The sequence below is a fragment of the Cryptotermes secundus genome, unplaced genomic scaffold (assembly GCF_002891405.2).
Source record: "Cryptotermes secundus unplaced genomic scaffold, Csec_1.0 scaffold150, whole genome shotgun sequence".
NCBI classification, from domain to species: domain Eukaryota; kingdom Metazoa; phylum Arthropoda; class Insecta; order Blattodea; family Kalotermitidae; genus Cryptotermes; species Cryptotermes secundus.
Genome location: NW_019729898.1, coordinates 761,157 through 778,037, shown reverse-complemented (window position 1 = coordinate 778,037; position 16,881 = coordinate 761,157). Strand labels below are relative to the sequence as shown.

The window sequence follows — 16,881 nt, the reverse complement described above, 5'->3', positions numbered from 1 at the left end:
TGAGGCTGAAGGTGACAAGTTTCTGGACAGCATCGTCACCGAAGATGAGACATGGTGTCACCACTACGAGCCGGAATCCAAAAGACAGTCCATGGAGTGGCGACATCCGGATTCCCCAAGAAACAAGAAGTTCAAGACACAGCCGTCGGCAGGGAAAGTGATGTGCACGGCCTTTTGGGATATGAGGGGTGTAATTTTGTTGGATTTCCTGGAGCCTGGTGAGACTGTCAATTCTGAACGCTACAAGACGACGCTGACTAAGCTGAAAGCCCGTATTTCCCGAGTCAGGCCAGAGAAGCAGACAACCTTTCGCTTGCAACAAGATAACACTAGACCCCATACCAGTTTGGCTGGACTGTCCTACCACATCCACCTTATAGCCCCGATTTAGCACCTTCAGACTTCCATCTCTTTGGGCCTATGAAAGACGGACTACGTGGGCAACATTTTCCAGACAACGATGCTGTCATTGCAGCTGTAAGAAAGTGGCTAGCCTCTGCCGGCGCAGACTTTTACGGGCGCAGCATACAGGCTCTTGTTCATCGATGGCAAAAGTGCATAACGAATGGTGGTGATTATGTGGAAAAATAGCTGTAAGTAGCTGAAATCTTGCTCTATTAAACTGCGTTATTATGTTTTCTGTATCTGTTATATTTTTCATTAAAAAATAGGAGACAGTGTATACGGAACGCTCCTCGTATATTCACCTTGTAAGGCCTTTGAGGCACGTATTCGCATCTTAGATGGAACCTTATTTTAATTTTCTGAAGTAGATTCTTACCGAAGTTTGAACAGCTAAAGGGACTTTCTAATCGTAACCAAAATCAAAACCAATTTTCTATATGTAAAATTCTCGAATAATGAATATCATACACAATCAGATCGGGAAAATAGTATAAATAATATTCATTGAATTTTGGATGAAGATTGTGCCCAGTGGAGTCCTTTCGCATTGGCGGTGTTAATTTTCGAGTTCTATTACATTTCAGTTAGTTCTATTGAAAATTTGAACTTACATAACAGAATGGTTAATCGTTCGTTATAAATAATATTCGTCATTCTAACCAAGTATCTCACGAACTGAATAACTAACTGCAGGAACCAGAATAATTTTCGAGAAATTATTATTATTATTATTGCTCTACAGACCTCTGTTTGGCCTTCGTCGCTTTTTCAGTTTCCTGATCCTATACAGAGTAAGTAGACTCCTTGGACGGGGGATCAGCTCGTCACAAGGCCGCTACCTACACACAGAACAACAGGAACACAGAATAAACACACACAATACACACATCCATGCCTTGGGTTGGATTCGATCCTACGATCGTAGCTTTGAGTGAGCGAAGACAGATCATGCCTTAGACCGCGCGGCCACTGTGATCGGCAGAAATTAATATCAACTCAGATGTCTCATTAATTCTCCATTATTTAAGCCTATAAAACTTGAAAATCTAATATCGTATTCATAACAACCGAATACTGGAACTTATCCAGAGCCAGATTAATCCATTCCACTTTTTTCTATCATAGTTCCCTGTGATTCTTTTCAATTTTATTCTCTTGCCACGTCTAGATTTCCCGAACTTCAAAATTTCCTTCTGAAAATTTTATATGAATGTATCATTCGTCCTTTCCACGCTACACATCGCACCCATAAATCATTCTGGAAGAGTTCGCTGAAAATTTTAAGGCACATACTCGTACGTGCAGACTGAAACTGGGGAAGCCGACAGAAATTCGCTGGATATTATTACCAATTACTGGGCGCCGTGTGAACTTCTTGTGTCTTGTGTCTGGTTGGATGCCTGTCGTGGTGGAAATTACTACTTCTCGCCTGCACTTTGAAAGCGCAAGAACTGGAATATACAAGGCTATAATTTCGCTTATAATTTTGTATGGACACGAAACTTGCTCTCTGACGCTAAAAGAAGGACATAGCCTGAAAGTGTTTGGGAACAATGTGCTGTGGAGAATATTAGGACCAAGACGGATGAAATGGTATGAGACTGGGGAAAAATGCTTAAGGATTTCTGTGTGCGTTTATTCTGTTTGTGTCGTTCTGTGTGCAGATATCGGCCTTGCGAAGTGCTGATCCCCCGTCCAAAGAGTCCTACCGACTGTGTATAGGATTTAGAAACTGAAAAATCGGTCAATATCCATAAGGGCTGTAGAGCCACAGATAGGAAAATATAAATCTTGAGTAGCTGAGCAACTGCTGGCTTCTCACGACTGACCTAGCTCCATGTAGTTAATTAGTATGAATGTCTCCTTGTGTTCATGAGTCACGTTTTCATTTATTAAGGCTTTGTGCTGAAAATACACAGATTATAATAAATCGATTCTCGCATGGGAATATTGTGGAGGAGCTAACATTGTTTGTCTCCTGCTGCAATCAGTGGAAGTTTGACACTTTGCTCGACTGTAATCTGTTTCCCAAGTTACGTGATTACGTGTTTCTATGGGATACATTAGAAACGGCTGCTTTGCAGTCCTTATCTCAAATGGTCCTTAAGTTACAAACACGGTTCATTATGTTGAAGATTGCTATCTTCTGGGATTCATCGCCATGTGATTTCGTAGATGGTTACTACCGTTTCGGATGAATTTTACTACCTCGTTTTCCGTGTACTGTCCTGAAGATGGTGGCTGTTTGTTACTACGAAACTTAAGAAACTTCCTATTAGATTGCACGGCGACACATCTCACAAAACGCAGTACTATTTAAAGGCTGTACCATGAAAATCTCAAGTCTCAAATCTCACACGTGTCACTGTTAAATGCGATTCAAGCACCGGGGATTTATCCTCACTGTAGTTGATGCAGAAACCCACAGTCTACGCGTTTCCTTCGGATCCCTGATAGTCATTGTCCTGTTATCTGCTCAGGAAGTGTAAACTGGACTACAGACAAAGAACAAGATGATAATCTGAAGAAAGTGGGTTTTATTTGTTGTTATTTTATAGGATATATTAGTGAAGAAGCCCATTGAAATTTAACGGTTAATAATTTCTTTCATATCTTTACCCCTCTCCCCATTTCTTCGTTGCATTTGTCCATTCTCCATCTTTGTATCAGTCCCTCCTTTCTCCGTTAAAATAGTGAATTAAGTTGGGTCAGGTGGCCGGTCACGGTAGCCGAGCGGTCTAAGGCATGTACTGTCTTCGCTCGCTTGGAAACAAGGATCGTGGGTTCGAATCCCACTCGGGGCATGGATGTTTAATTTGTGTGTGTGTTTTTCTGTGTTAGTGTGCAGGTAGAGGCCTTGCGACGAGCTGATCACCCGCCCAAGGAGTCCTACCGAATGTGTAAGAACTAGAAAAAAACCGAAATGAACGGAGAAGTTCATGGAGGTAGGCCTAGGCCCACTGGAGCTGTAGTGCCAAGGAAAAAATGTCAGGTGACGTAGTCTTGAAGACAGAACTGCCACCTGTATAATCACGTGAAAGGCGTTATGATTATGGAAAGAGATAACATATACACATAGTGAGGTAACACCTGTACATAGTCTTAAACAGTTTCCTCATATAGTATGAAGTAACGGGTTGCTTCAACAAGAGACTTCAGCTATATTTAGGCAGTGCCACTGCAAACTCGCTCCTACATCATCAAACAGGCAATCCAATGCTAAGAAACGAATAAACACGCAAGAATATAAGACCTGTTGGAGGCGGTGTTTCCTTTGTGGTCCTTGCGCAGGATATATATCGAGAACACTAGCCGGTTAGTTGTTAGTTGAGAGTTAATCACTGTCATGAGTCAGCTGCGGCCATGAGTTAGTTGTGAGGTGGTAGCCAGCCGGCAGAAAAATCTCCACTGCTGGGAACCGTAACGGAGAAACGACTAGTGAATACTATAACACACTGAGACATCTTGTGCTACAGTGATTTTTAGAGTGTGCAGGTTTATGAAACTATTATATCTACTTGTAGTTAAGAGCTGTGAGTGTCCAAAAAATCCAAATGCGAATACAAATTCCGTGCCTAGTCACTAACGCGAGGCAATATATAAGTACCACACTTCACTGTTGTGCGCATAATTGCTCTATTTACTCCCTCTCTAATATAGAGTGCTTATAGGAGAATAATAAAACTATCCCTGTAACGGGCCATCGAGGCCCATAGGGTTGTGAGACGTTGAGGGTCCCACATTTTCTAGACAATCGGCTCACAGGTGAAAGTGATAGTGTCAGGCTTACGCGCAGGCCGCCCTTTATCCTCAGGAAGATCTCTGGTACTCATTTCTGATAGAAGCTGAGTCGACCTTAGGGCCATAGTGCGACTGGGAGGCTTAGGTCAATTGAAAAATCCAATGACCTCATCGGGAATCAAAATCTCGACCTTCCAGCTTGTAACCTCAACCAACTACGCTAAAGGTAAAAAAGTAACGTTGTTCTTCTACTTAATTATTTAAGCACTATGCCATGAAAACATATGGGAACTGGAGGTGTGACTCCACTATTCTTGACATCGTCACAAGCTGCAGGTGAGTGGTCAGTTTCACACCCCGACTGCTTTACTCCTGGGGAAAGAGCCCACGTTACCCATTAGATAGGAGGCTGGGTGGACCACAAAGCCGGTCTGGACGACGTGGAGAAGAAAAAAAAATTGCTCCTGCAGGAATTCGAACCCCGGCCGTCCAGCTTGTCGCTTCACCGACTGAGCTATCTCGAATCCGAGTAATATTAATAATATAACCTTTCAATCGGGATACTGACGGTTTCTCAAAATAGGTAACAATATTTATCGTTTTATATTACTGCAGTTGCAGTAAGGTGTACTTAATATAGATGACGTTTGAGAAAATGACACCCGTTCTTGTAATCAGTTTCATTACATTCACACATGTATACAGGGACAGAAAGTTATTGTCACCTGGTCACTTGGCATTCCGTAATTGTGTGAAATTCTGGCGGTCTCTCGGTTACGATACATAAGGCTTTGCATAGAATATTTCATCTCTTTGTCAGTCAGTTTTTTTTGCTTTATCTTCTGCCTGGCCTGCGTTTGTGACAGTACAGGAAAAAGAAATTAAATTTGCACGCTGAATGGAGCCCGAAGCCACAGCAAGGCGCCAGAAGATATTGATCCAGCTTTTCGTGGAGACAAAAATATTTGCTTGGCTACCAGATTATCAAATATTTTTCGATACCTATATACGTTTATCTACTCCACAGTATCCAGACCAGCTGTGGGCCCCTCTTAGCCTCCTGCCAAGCGGGCACCGCATGCTGTTTCCCCAGAGGTAAAGCAGCTGAAGTGTGAAGCTGACCGCTCACCTCCATGTAGTACCGAGCTCGAGAATCGTGGAGCTATAGTTCCACATCCACACACATCTTCATGACGTAGAGCTTAATTAGTTATGCATATGGACAACTTTACATTTGTTTTGTATATTGTTTCGGTTACTGGTAGAAGCAGCATAACGCAAAGTACTGCGTCACATCTACTGCAGGGACGAGGGCTTGTCACCGTCTGTTACGTCATCATACTTCCGATATTCACATGCCAGTGGACAATGCAGATATACTTAACACAGGACTGCTTTTTCGTAAGGACGTCAACACAGAGCAGATGGATCCGTTGACTTCGCACATCCGCCAGTAATATGGAAAAATCTGTCATAATTATATCCATTATGAATGCGGGTGCACGCGGTAGCGTAGTTGGTTGAGGCACTGTGATACAAGCCGGAATGTCGTGGGTTCGAGTCTAGATGAGGTGGATTTCTTCCACTTAACTAATCCTTCCAGCCACACTATAGCCCTGGGATCGGCTCATCCTCTAACAGAATGAGTGTCAGGGATCTTTCTGGGGGTTGAAGGGCGGCCGGCGCTTAAGGCTGACAACCTCACCCCCATCTGTAAATCGATTGTCTAGAAGAAATATGGGAGCCTCGACGTCTCACAGCCCTATGGGCCACCACGGCCTGTTACAGCGATAGCTTTGCCTTTTTCACTCTTTCTTGCATGGTATATACCTTGTCACTTCACTGTAAGGCCGGGTTTACACGGGTCAAGTCGTGGGTCAAGTATCTTGCCTCCTCACTTGCGTGGTTTTGTTCTACTTGACTTGACTTAACTACACGTGTTTTCACGTAGTTCAGTAGATGTTCAAGTAGCTGTACACAAAGTGTATACGAATCAAATGCCTGATATGAGAAAGCTGGTAATATTAGCCCTGCCGGCCTGCTCACTTGCATCATCTCTTGTTTACACCGGTAAAGTCAGCGGTCAAGTAGGCGATCAAGTGGTAAAATTCGTGGTGGGGGTAGCAGTCAAGTTAAGTTACTTGTCCACCGTGCAGAACTACTTGACTTGTCTCGCTACTTGACGCAAGTCGGTACTTGACTTGGCCGGAACTGTTTACACGATGCAAGAAAAATATTCTGATTAACTTTACCGCTCTACATGACCGTTTACTTGACCCGTGTAAACCCGGCGTAAGGAAGCGAAAACATTGACTAACGAACATATGCAGCTTTATCAGAGAGCTATAACGAACCAGATGTTTCCTACTGTACTCATGTGTCAAGTTCATAGCCGAGAAAGTAGAGAGCTAGAAGAAACTTCCAAACGACATATCCGTGTAAAGTTGTTGACTGACGATGGGAAGTTGTGGAGAAACGCCTTGCAGTCCGACGGTCATACTTAATGCCTTGCATTAAAGAAACTTTTTCTTAGGAAATATCATAATTACATTCACTTGACAGCTGACGCAGATATTAAAATATCGTGGGAAATATCCTCGTACGACGGCAAGAACCTAATAATTGGTTTAGTGAAGATTATTTTCTGCTACGTCGGTCACGGTAGCCGAGCGGTCTAAGGCATGCACTGTCTTCGCTTGCTCGGAAGCCGGGATCGTGGGTTTGAATTCCACTCAGGGCATTGATTGTTGGTGTTTATGTGTGTATGTGTACAGGTAGAGGCCTTGCGACGAGCTGATCCCCCGCCCAAGGTGTCCTACCGAATGTCTAAGATCTATCAAACCTAAGTGAAACGAAGAGATTCATGGAGCAAAGCCAAGGCTCAAATTGGGTTGTAGCGGCAAAGGATAAAAGTAATTTCCTGCTACATGAGTTTGATTCCGGAAACAAATACCGTCATTTTAGTCATCATCAATATCAGCATCGCTGATACTCTTCTATTCGTTCCATAAATTCTTAAGTAAAAAAAATCAATGGATTTAAATCTAAGCAGGAATGTCCACTAGAAGACACAACACTACACTCAAACTCCTAAAAGACAGGCTTGCCGTACGTTCCAAATCCCTTCGCTCAGTCAGTATGGAGACGGGCTGGACAGCCGGAGTTGAATTCCCGGCAGGGCAAGAGATTGTTTCTACTCCACAGCATCCAGATCGGCTTTGGAGACATCCCTGCCTCCAATCCAATGGGTTATGGAGACTCTTTCTCTGGGGGGTAAACCGGCCGGGGCGTGAAGCTGAACATCTCCATATAGTACAGAGACCAATAATAGTGGAACCATTCCTCGCTTTCTCCATACGTCTTCATGGGGTCGTGCTTAATTATTTAAGCACAATGACAAATATACTTTTTAGCTTAATCTTATACAGAGACAACTTCTTTATTTTGTGTGCCTACTGATTGGAAGTCGTCATTTCGATTTCAGGCAGAGGCAGTAATTTAACTGTTTCGACAATTTCCGAACAGACTCAACCTGTCTTCTGACGAATGTTTGCAGAGGGCGCTTTGTTCTGGGCAGAAGACGGCTTTACCACGTCCATTACCGAAGTTTAGAATGCTTAGAGCTTAACCTTAACATTTCCTATACGGCTTCGTAGACTGATATATAGTCACATATAGCCATGCCATATCTCATGCAGTTAATTGCCGGCTTCCCACCGCGACAGCCTAGGTTCGAGCCCGAGTCAGGTCGTGAGGGATACGTGGTGGACAAAGTGACACTGGGGCAGGTTTTCTCTGAGTACTTCAGTTTCCCCTGCAAATCTTCATTCCAACAATTGCCCCACAATCACCATCATCTATCATCTGGGGCTGGTACAATAGGCCAGACAGTGACTATAGTACCAAGTGGACTCATTCTCACCGAATGAGAAAAATACACAGCCACAGGAGCAATTTAGAGAAGTGGGGCATAAGGAGAGAACCCTGCAGCTTGTGACGTGTTACGGGTTCGCGCATGCCATGGATGGAGATATATTTATATTCCGGGGACTGCAGGATGTCGCAAGAAAACAACAAAGACTCTTTTAAAAAGCCATCAATTATTAGTGGTGATTGAACATAATTTATAGATATGGCTATTTCAAAGTCAAAAATAGTACTATTAATAGTTAATTCGGTCACGATGTCATGATTTCTGATTGATGCTCTCGCTTGTCTTTCTGGAATGCGTCTGCAGACAGGAGTGCAGTGATTTAGAGCGGTAGATATGTCACTTGGATTCCAGAACATGTGTTTCATAAACACCTTGGTCCTTACGCAGTGTGGTCTCTATATTCTATGTGAGAGAGTGTAATTAATAAAAGACCTTGTTGAGCACTCGGTGNTAATGTATTTCCTTGTTGAAATTAACTCGGATTCATAGACGTTTCGGAGGAACGTCAGTTAACACCACTTATACACGGTGCCAAATCCCAGAAGACTGCTTTCTTCAATTTACTAACGTTTGAAACCAACTTATTTCTATGCAGGATTCTGCAGCCGAACACCATACACAACACAACACAACACCAGAATGTACTGAAACTGTTCAGATAATGTATTTCCTTGTTGAAATTAACTCGGATTCATAGACGTTTCGGAGGAACGTCAGTTAACACCACTTATACACGGTGCCAAATCCCAGAAGACTGCTTTCTTCAATTTACTAACGTTTGAAACCAACTTATTTCTATGCAGGATTCTGCAGCCGAACACCATACACAACACAACACAACACCAGAATGTACTGAAACTGTTCAGATAATGTATTTCCTTGTTGAAATTAACTCGGATTCATAGACGTTTCGGAGGAACGTCAGTTAACACCACTTATACACGGTGCCAAATCCCAGAAGACTGCTTTCTTCAATTTACTAACGTTTGAAACCAACTTATTTCTATGCAGGATTCTGCAGCCGAACACCATACACAACACAACACAACACCAGAATGTACTGAAACTGTTCAGATAATGTATTTCCTTGTTGAAATTAACTCGGATTCATAGACGTTTCGGAGGAACGTCAGTTAACACCACTTATACACGGTGCCAAATCCCAGAAGACTGCTTTCTTCAATTTACTAACGTTTGAAACCAACTTATTTCTATGCAGGATTCTGCAGCCGAACACCATACACAACACAACACAACACCAGAATGTACTGAAACTGTTCAGATAATGTATTTCCTTGTTGAAATTAACTCGGATTCATAGACGTTTCGGAGGAACGTCAGTTAACACCACTTATACACGGTGCCAAATCCCAGAAGACTGCTTTCTTCAATTTACTAACGTTTGAAACCAACTTATTTCTATGCAGGATTCTGCAGCCGAACACCATACACAACACAACACAACACCAGAATGTACTGAAACTGTTCAGATAATGTATTTCCTTGTTGAAATTAACTCGGATTCATAGACGTTTCGGAGGAACGTCAGTTAACACCACTTATACACGGTGCCAAATCCCAGAAGACTGCTTTCTTCAATTTACTAACGTTTGAAACCAACTTATTTCTATGCAGGATTCTGCAGCCGAACACCATACACAACACAACACAACACCAGAATGTACTGAAACTGTTCAGATAATGTATTTCCTTGTTGAAATTAACTCGGATTCATAGACGTTTCGGAGGAACGTCAGTTAACACCACTTATACACGGTGCCAAATCCCAGAAGACTGCTTTCTTCAATTTACTAACGTTTGAAACCAACTTATTTCTATGCAGGATTCTGCAGCCGAACACCATACACAACACAACACAACACCAGAATGTACTGAAACTGTTCAGATAATGTATTTCCTTGTTGAAATTAACTCGGATTCATAGACGTTTCGGAGGAACGTCAGTTAACACCACTTATACACGGTGCCAAATCCCAGAAGACTGCTTTCTTCAATTTACTAACGTTTGAAACCAACTTATTTCTATGCAGGATTCTGCAGCCGAACACCATACACAACACAACACAACACCAGAATGTACTGAAACTGTTCAGATAATGTATTTCCTTGTTGAAATTAACTCGGATTCATAGACGTTTCGGAGGAACGTCAGTTAACACCACTTATACACGGTGCCAAATCCCAGAAGACTGCTTTCTTCAATTTACTAACGTTTGAAACCAACTTATTTCTATGCAGGATTCTGCAGCCGAACACCATACACAACACAACACAACACCAGAATGTACTGAAACTGTTCAGATAATGTATTTCCTTGTTGAAATTAACTCGGATTCATAGACGTTTCGGAGGAACGTCAGTTAACACCACTTATACACGGTGCCAAATCCCAGAAGACTGCTTTCTTCAATTTACTAACGTTTGAAACCAACTTATTTCTATGCAGGATTCTGCAGCCGAACACCATACACAACACAACACAACACCAGAATGTACTGAAACTGTTCAGATAATGTATTTCCTTATTGAAATTAACTCGGATTCATAATTTTCATGTAACATCGAAAAGGCTAATTAAATGTCAATGATTCGAATAGAAAACTTTCGTTTCCTGTTCCATAGTGCCGTGTGTACTAGTGACTTGTAGAAGGGTTTGGTTTCTGTGAATCGATTTATTGGATACTCACAAGTCGTAAGTACAAGTAATTATAACACTCTCAAGATTTCTGTAACTATAACACATGAAATAACGTCTTCAAAGCCTGCTTACACTAGTCGTTGCTAGGTAACAGATCTCAACAATGGCTACGCTATTAGAAAATCTTCACTATCCGTTTCCTGGCAACAACTATGATTGAAATTAGCTCTTTCTAAGGGGCCCAACTGAGTAGGTGTCTTCCTTCAATATTAGAGTCAATTTTACCGACCACACAACATATTTTTATTATTATTATTACACTATATGTTTAGACCTCAAGAGGTCATCCTCAGATGTACGAACACAGCTGTATAATTACACGCAATCACATTCGTCTTCTCACTTATTCGATCCTGTATCTTATTCAGGGTCACGCTCAATATTATATCAAGCTCTCTCATAAAACAAAAGTTAAAATTGTCTTCCTTCCTCATTTGAAGGCGGAAACAGATTCAGTTTCCGAAACGTCGTGTTTTCTATTTCCTAGAATTCACGACGATGGAAAAAGTCCAAGAACCCAGCAATTCTGTGTATTATCCACCATTGTGAGAACCCTTTAGAATCTGCAAGAAAATGTACATAGTATGATGAAAACCAACCACTGGAAGACACTACTAGAGTCGGCTACCGACCCGTGACGAATATGGCAGTCAACAGTGTCAGACGGAGTATTGTATAAACTGTCAGTCATTGCCACAGACCTTCAGAACATATTTTTTCTTGGTGTTGTTTTCACTGTAGCGCAGTACTTCCGTGCTACCAAGCCCGTTACATAACAAAATTATTGATTTGTCATTTGTATCGACCTAATGGACACCGATACACCAGAGTCTACTATTTTTACCCATGGCGACCGTTTGAATTTGTTATGTCTTGGTAGTAAGTAATCTATAATTCTGAAAGAAGTTTCAGTTTTATTACTTAATATGATGACAGTTGAAATACCTGGTTATTATTAGTACTTTCCTTTCTCCATTTGCTTTTATTCTTCTTCTTCATTTTCTTTTATAGAAGTGCAAATTATTTTCCGAACTAATAATCTGGCTTAAAGTTATCTTGGGTCCTAAAGTCTAGGTGCTCTGTTTAACTTCATTAACATCTGTGAAAAAGGTAGAGACCGGTCACGCTGGCCGCGCTGTCTAAGGCATGAACTGTCTTCTCCCTCTCCGAAGCCGGGATTCTGGGTTCGGATCCCACACAAGGCATGGATGTTGGCATGTGTATATGCTTGTTCTGTGTTTGTGCTGTCCTATGTTTAGGTAGAGTCCTTGCGATGAGCTGATCACTCTTCCAAGGAGTCCTACCGTCTGTACAATAATCATTAAACTGAAAAATAGGAGGCCAGGGCCCAAGGGTGCTGTAGAGTCAGTGAAGAAAAAGAAGGTAGAATTGTCCCTGTGCTTAACTAATTAAGCACTAAGCCATGAAGGTAGGCCGCGCCNCGAAAATGCAACGAAGTAAGTTCACGTTTACGCGCCAGTCGCTGGCTTCCCACCGCGGCGGTCCGGGTTCGATCCCGGGTCTGGTCAAGTGGGATTTGTGGTGGACAAAGTGGCGCTGGGGCAGGTTTTCTCCGAGTACTTCTGTTTCCCTTGCCAATCTTCATTCCACCAATTGCTTCACAATCACCCTCACTTACCATCTGGGGCTGGTGCAATAGGCCAGAAGTAGCCGCAGTACAAGGGACGTAGTTCCACCCCACTAGCAATAAAAAATGCCATGAAAGCACGTGGAAAAATGGATGTATAGATCCACGTTTCGTTGACCCCGGCAATAGCTGTAGGTGAGTGGTCAGCTTCACGCCCCAGCCGCTTTACCCCCCGTGGTAAGAGCCTCCTGTATTCGTTGGATAGGAGACTGGGCCCTAGAACCGGTCTGGACGACGTGGAGAAGAGAAAATTCTTAATCATACCGGGGCTCGAACTCCGACATCTCCATCGACCAGCCCGTAGCCAGTCGCTGTATCGACTGCGCTGTCCTCAACATCCGTGTACTGTAAGGAATTTAAAGTTGTTACATTATCTTTCAAAATTCATTTTTAAGAGAAGCCACAAAGAGAATGAATTGTTTCATATCTGACAGCTGAAGATGGACAATTGAATTCAGTCCCTGAATATCCCCTGCAAATGTAACTACGCATATAATGAATAATGCATAGAATACGATTTAGTCTTATGCGTAAATATAGAAGCAGGTATAAAAGTTTGAAACTTTGTGCATTCTGTATATTTTAATGTCAGGAACATCTTTTCGGAGAGCAAACGACATGTTGCACTGACGCAAGATCAAGTAAGATATAACGTGATATTGACGGCGTCAGAAGAAATGCTCGCACCGACCAAATTTATGGCTATATTTCTGACGTCATAAATGTAACATTATACCCGATCTTTTATCTGTGGTATACGCTGAGCTTTATTTTCTAAAAGGATGCTTTGGCTATTGCCTCGTAAAAGTTTATGGGCCAGAAGGAAAGAAGTCTGATAAGGACATAAGTCAAGGATAATTACTGCGTGACTTCAAGTAAACCTGTGCGCCTCAGACTTACTCACTTTGAATATAGAGACTAAAAAAGGTCAAGTTGTCCCTGTGCTTAACTAATGAAGCACTACATCATGAAGGCGTATGGGGGAGCGGAAGTATGGATCCACATTTTCTTTCATCGGTATTAGTTGGGGGTGATTGGTCAACTTCATGCCCCTGCCGCGTTACCCCCGGAGTACGAACCCCCAATACTCATTGGTTAGAAGACTGGGTTGGCCCTAGTGCCGGTCTGGAAGACGTGGAAAGAGAAAATTCTTGACCCTACCAGGGCTCGAACTCCGACCAGATCGTAGCCAGTCGGTATACCGACTGCGCTAAAGTAATACGAAAATGCAACGAAGTAAGTTCACGTTTACGCGCCAGTCGCTGGCTTCCCACCGCGGCGGTCCGGGTTCGATCCCGGGTCTGGTCAAGTGGGATTTGTGGTGGACACAGTGGCGCTGGGGCAGGTTTTCTCCGAGTACATCGGTTTCCCCTGCCGATCTTCATTCCACCAATTGCTCCACAATCACCCTCACCTATCACGATCGCTCCCTTCCACGCCCTCTAAATTCATTACTGTGAGTCATTCTCACACTGTAATCTGTGCAATTTTAAGTGCATTGCTAAATAAACTAGGAACGAAATGAGAAGTAACATTTATGCTGAAGAATTCTATATTCTGGGATATAACGCTGTCTTGAATTTCAACATATTACAAGACGTTATATCATAGAAGGTAAAATGCTTCGTAACCACCGCCATGAGAACTTCAAATCCTACAGCAGATATGCTTATCATGAGATGTTCTATATATCTATCTATTCCTGTTTCTCACATTTGGAGCGTAGTGCACCCGTGAAACGTTTCAATCCATTTCAGTTTCTTAATCTTAGACAGTTGGTAGGACTCTTTGAGCGGGGGATCACATCCATATCAAGGCCCCTACCTACACACAGAACAACACAATCACGGAATAAACGCAAGTATCCATACCTTGAGTGGGATTTAAACCCACGATCACAGTGTTCGAACGGGCGAAGACATGTCTCTGAACTCGCGGCCACTGTGACCGGCTCGTAAGAAATTTCATTCAGTAAATTCCCAAGAGATGCTACATCCAAGTGTTATTATCCACGCCCTAAATACATATCCATAAGATTCATTAGCTTGTGTACAAATTATGCTTCTACTGATATTGCACAGATATTCTCACGTGAGAAGATCCATCAGCCACATCTCTCTCTCTCTCTCGGGCTGTCAAACTATCCTCTCCGGCTCTCTCGGGAATGCCCATAGTGATAGCCACGTGATAGCCTTCGTTAGCGACAAGCGCTTTGGGATTGTTGCGTCCACTGACAGAAGTTCTCTTCGTGGCCACAGTATGATCTCTACCCTAAGCTGGATGAATCGAATTTTAACACGAGTTTCTCTGTTATCCTGTTTCCCTGTTGCCTCATCAAGCTATTTCAAGCCCAGTGAAAGTAGAACGCGACCATCTTTTCAATTTCTAACCCCAGTGTAAGAGAAAATATGGCAACAGAACAGAATGATTCAACACTTCAGTCATCGGATCCTACCAAATAGGGGAAATATAGGATAAATGAGGTAATCGTGCAGTTTTGAAGTTCTTAAAGAATCCTTATAGAACTCGAAAAAATACAGCTTTACCAGCGTAAATGCTGTAGAAAAGAAACAGTTAATGAAGATGCATGTTGTGTATGTGAGACAATGTTTATTGTATGATGCATGTACTTCCGTAGTAAAAAAGCTTTTCCTGTAACAGGCTGTGGAGGCCCTTTAGTGTTGTGAGACGTCGAGGCTCCCACATTTTTTAAACAATCGGCTCACAGATGGCGGTGAGGTTGTCAGTCTTACGCGCCAGCCGCCCATTACACCCCAGGAATATTCCTGGTACTCATTTCTGTTAGAGGCTGAGTCGATCCCAGAGCCATAGTGCGGCTTGAGGGATTGGGCAGATCGAAAAAACAGTGACTTCGTCAGGAATCGAACCCGTGACCTTCTGGCTTGTAGCATAATGCCTCAACCAATTACACTACCACGTGCCCCCAATTCCATAGCAATCTAGGCAATTTCTCAACGCCACCAGGTTAATTCTGCGATAGGTTGAGTTCAGACAGAATACACACACACACACACACATACATCACTTACTTACTTACGTACTCATGGAGCTGAGCCCTTCTGGAGGAGCCGCCAATTCTGCAGCTACTCAAGAATATCCCAGCATTTTATGGAACCCGAAGGTTCATTACCGTGCTCACAACAGCCCTCAACTGGTCCCTATCCGGAGCCAGATCTATCCAATCCATACCATCCCATCCTATCGCTCTAAGATCCATTCTAATACTGTCCGCCCACCTACGCCTTGGTCTTCCATGTGGTCTCTTTCCTTCTGGCTTTCACACCAATATCCTATACGCATTCCTCGTCTCCCCCATTCGTGCTATATGACCTGCCCACCTCATCCTCCTTGACTTGATCATTCACACACACACACACACACACACACATATATATATATATGTAGTTTCCAATCACTTGTAAACAATAACCCTTTTAAAGTAATTGTTTTAGAATACTCGTATATGAACTTCACAGTCGGGTTCTTCGTCACAACTAAAACACAAAAAATCGGGTATATCACTGAAGGATTCTGTTCTTTTTCAATTTCTTTGCAGTGTGAAACTCACAGCGCCTTATGTCGGCTGCCCTGAATCCGAAGGAAGTGAAGTGCAGCTCAACAATGCAGCTAACAATTGCAGTTTCAACATCAGAGTTCAAACTGAACGCCAGTCACCGTTTCAAAATTAGAAATTTCTTCGCTGGAGGTGAATTCAAGAGCCCTTCCTTAGGTAAGCTGTGGTGCATCTGCGTTCCTTCTAGACCATGTAAAAACTCGAACTCACCTCTGAAATTCGTCCAAATACATTTCATGTGTAATTTAGAGAATTGTTTCTTTTTTGCTTCTAGAATAGCAGCAGTTTACACAGTACTAAATTATATGTCAGTAAGAAGCAAAGAACGAGGCTTATGTTTGTACACCTGATGCCTGCGTTTCTTTGCATTTGTTGGTTTTCAATCTCTGAAAGTAGCATCCAACATAAAAGAACAATACGTTCATCAGTGGTTACGGGTGTATATTTAGGAATGTGAAGTTGATAAAGAAATGCCATACTCAAATTATGCACTCAAATTAAAACAAACAAAGATATAGAAACACGTGTACCGTACCATTTGAAGAGCGTGCAAGAAGCGGAAATATTAGATACAACTGTTTCATAATTTATCGAATTCCTGCTCGCTGTGCTAACGGAACGATTCGACATTTCCTTTGTGCGTTCAAAAGGTATCGTTATTTAAGCTGGGGTATGAGATTACTCTGATTGCTTTAAACGCATAGTAAAGCAATGTTCTTTGTACTGCGGAATTAGCCGCACTGTGCCGTTAGTTTCATTTCCCCTACTCGTTTATTGCAGTCCATTTATGCACACGCGTTCATGAAGATCCACTTTGATAATACTCTAAAAATTTGTAG

General features: G+C 42.5%; 1 long non-coding RNA gene across 1 annotated transcript in view; it reads left to right on the top strand.

Moving 5' to 3' along the window:
- LOC111865726 overlaps window positions 1-16,191 on the top strand; it is a 200,295-nt gene extending 184,104 nt beyond the window's left edge. The window contains exon 3 of the long non-coding RNA XR_002843023.2: window positions 16,025-16,191. This is a non-coding gene — a long non-coding RNA (uncharacterized LOC111865726). The remainder of the gene's footprint in view (window positions 1-16,024) is intronic.
- Window positions 16,192-16,881: the final 690 nt, after the last annotated feature.